This window comes from Lepisosteus oculatus, chromosome 14, assembly GCF_040954835.1.
Source record: "Lepisosteus oculatus isolate fLepOcu1 chromosome 14, fLepOcu1.hap2, whole genome shotgun sequence".
In the NCBI taxonomy this organism is placed as follows: Eukaryota; Metazoa; Chordata; class Actinopteri; order Semionotiformes; family Lepisosteidae; genus Lepisosteus; species Lepisosteus oculatus.
Window position 1 is genome coordinate 28,397,090 of NC_090709.1, and position 2,500 is coordinate 28,399,589.

General features: G+C 52.6%; 1 protein-coding gene and 4 non-coding genes across 5 annotated transcripts in view; all 5 read left to right on the forward strand.

Moving 5' to 3' along the window:
* LOC107076200 (antigen WC1.1-like) overlaps positions 1–2,500 on the forward strand; it is a 455,354-nt gene that overhangs the window by 235,323 nt on the left and 217,531 nt on the right. The gene's annotated exons all lie outside the window — the stretch shown is intronic.
* LOC138216873 (5S ribosomal RNA) lies at positions 28–146 on the forward strand. The gene has a single exon (XR_011180586.1). It is a non-coding gene; the product is annotated as a 5S ribosomal RNA (ribosomal RNA).
* LOC138244355 (5S ribosomal RNA) lies at positions 684–802 on the forward strand. The gene has a single exon (XR_011192968.1). It is a non-coding gene; the product is annotated as a 5S ribosomal RNA (ribosomal RNA).
* On the forward strand, positions 1,340–1,458 carry LOC138217001 (5S ribosomal RNA). Its single transcript, XR_011180714.1, has one exon. It is a non-coding gene; the product is annotated as a 5S ribosomal RNA (ribosomal RNA).
* LOC138217686 (5S ribosomal RNA) lies at positions 1,996–2,114 on the forward strand. Its single transcript, XR_011181398.1, has one exon. It is a non-coding gene; the product is annotated as a 5S ribosomal RNA (ribosomal RNA).

A 2,500-nucleotide genomic window follows, 5' to 3' on the forward strand; every position in this document is an offset into this window, starting at 1 on the left:
AGAAGGGTGCCAGCGAGCCTTGCTCTCGCTTACGGCCACACCCCCTTGAGCACGCCTGATCTTGTCTGATCTCGGAAGCTAAACAGGGATGGGCCTGGTTAGTACTTGGATGGGAGACCGCCTGGGAATACCAGGTGCTGTAAGCTTTTAAGCGCAGGAGGCGCCCTATCCCCGCTCGCTCGCTCATTCCCCTGTTCACACGTGCAGTGCGGCTTGTCCGTCTGTTTATTTGTCAGCTTTGGCGAGACACGGGTGCTTGTGTATTAGCGTGAGCGTTTTTTATTCTGATCAGGAACAGTTTAACAAGTCCGCAAAGAATCGAGGGAAGGTTTATCGCCAGCTGAAAAGAGACACAGCGCTTCGGCTGTGGAGACTTGTTCGGCTGGCGTTCGGAGAGTCGCGTTTTTCAGAATTGTATTGAGATCGTTTTCCACAGAGCTCAGATGTCAAAGCACAGCAGCAGCTCTCCACAGCGATCCTCTATAGCGCCCTTTCTCCCGCAGCTCCGTCCTCATTGGAAGGAAGCAAGAGTGAAAGGCTGAAGTGAAATAGAGCGGGGACGAAGGCAGTGAAGAGAGAGAACGTGGGAAGAAGAGAAAAACGCAAGGGAAAAAAAGCAGCGTCGTAAAAGAGGTGACGGAGCTGTCCTCTCAATAAGAAGGGTGCCAGCGAGCCTTGCTCTCGCTTACGGCCACACCCCCTTGAGCACGCCTGATCTCGTCTGATCTCGGAAGCTAAACAGGGATGGGCCTGGTTAGTACTTGGATGGGAGACCGCCTGGGAATACCAGGTGCTGTAAGCTTTTAAGCGCAGGAGGCGCCCTATCCCCGCTCGCTCGCTCATTCCCCTGTTCACACGTGCAGTGCGGCTTGTCCGTCTGTTTATTTGTCAGCTTTGGCGAGACACGGGTGCTTGTGTATTAGCGTGAGCGTTTTTTATTCTGATCAGGAACAGTTTAACAAGTCCGCAAAGAATCGAGGGAAGGTTTATCGCCAGCTGAATAGAGACACAGCGCTTCGGCTGTGGAGACTTGTTCGGCTGGCGTTCGGAGAGTCGCGTTTTTCAGAATTGTATTGAGATCGTTTTCCACAGAGCTCAGATGTCAAAGCACAGCAGCAGCTCTCCACAGCGATCCTCTATAGCGCCCTTTCTCCCGCAGCTCCGTCCTCATTGGAAGGGAGCAAGAGTGAAAGGCTGAAGTGAAATAGAGCGGGGACGAAGGCAGTGAAGAGAGAGAACGTGGGAAGAAGAGAAAAACGCAAGGGAAAAAAAGCAGCGTCGTAAAAGAGGTGACGGAGCTGTCCTCTCAATAAGAAGGGTGCCAGCGAGCCTTGCTCTCGCTTACGGCCACACCCCCTTGAGCACGCCTGATCTCGTATGATCTCGGAAGCTAAACAGGGATGGGCCTGGTTAGTACTTGGATGGGAGACCGCCTGGGAATACCAGGTGCTGTAATCTTTTAAGCGCAGGAGGCGCCCTATCCCCGCTCGCTCGCTCATTCCCCTGTTCACACGTGCAGTGCGGCTTGTCCGTCTGTTTATTTGTCAGCTTTGGCGAGACACGGGTGCTTGTGTTTTAGCGTGAGCGTTTTTTATTCTGATCAGGAACAGTTTAACAAGTCCGCAAAGAATCGAGGGAAGGTTTATCGCCAGCTGAATAGAGACACAGCGCTTCGGCTGTGGAGACTTGTTCGGCTGGCGTTCGGAGAGTCGCGTTTTTCAGAATTGTATTGAGATCGTTTTCCACAGAGCTCAGATGTCAAAGCACAGCAGCAGCTCTCCACAGCGATCCTCTATAGCGCCCTTTCTCCCGCAGCTCCGTCCTCATTGGAAGGAAGCAAGAGTGAAAGGCTGAAGTGAAATAGAGCGGGGACGAAGGCAGTGAAGAGAGAGAACGTGGGAAGAAGAGAAAAACGCAAGGGAAAAAAAGCAGCGTCGTAAAAGAGGTGACGGAGCTGTCCTCTCAATAAGAAGGGTGCCAGCGAGCCTTGCTCTCGCTTACGGCCACACCCCCTTGAGCACACCTGATCTCGTCTAATCTCGGAAGCTAAACAGGGATGGGCCTGGTTAGTACTTGGATGGAAGACCGCCTGGGAATACCAGGTGCTGTAAGCTTTTAAGCGCAGGAGACGCCCTATCCCCGCTCGCTCGCTCATTCCCCTGTTCACACGTGCAGTGCGGCTTGTCCGTCTGTTTATTTGTCAGCTTTGGCGAGACACGGGTGCTTGTGTATTAGCGTGAGCGTTTTTTATTCTGATCATGAACAGTTTTACAAGTCCGCAAAGGATCGAGGAAAGGTTTATCGCCAGCTGAAAAGAGACACAGCGCTTCGGCTGTGGAGACTTGTTCGGCTGGCGTTCGGAGAGTCGCGTTTTTCAGAATTGTATTGAGATCGTTTTCCACAGAGCTCAGATGTCAAAGCACAGCAGCAGCTCTCCACAGCGATCCTCTATAGCACCCTTTCTCCCGCAGCTCCGTCCTCATTGGAAGGAAGCAAGAGT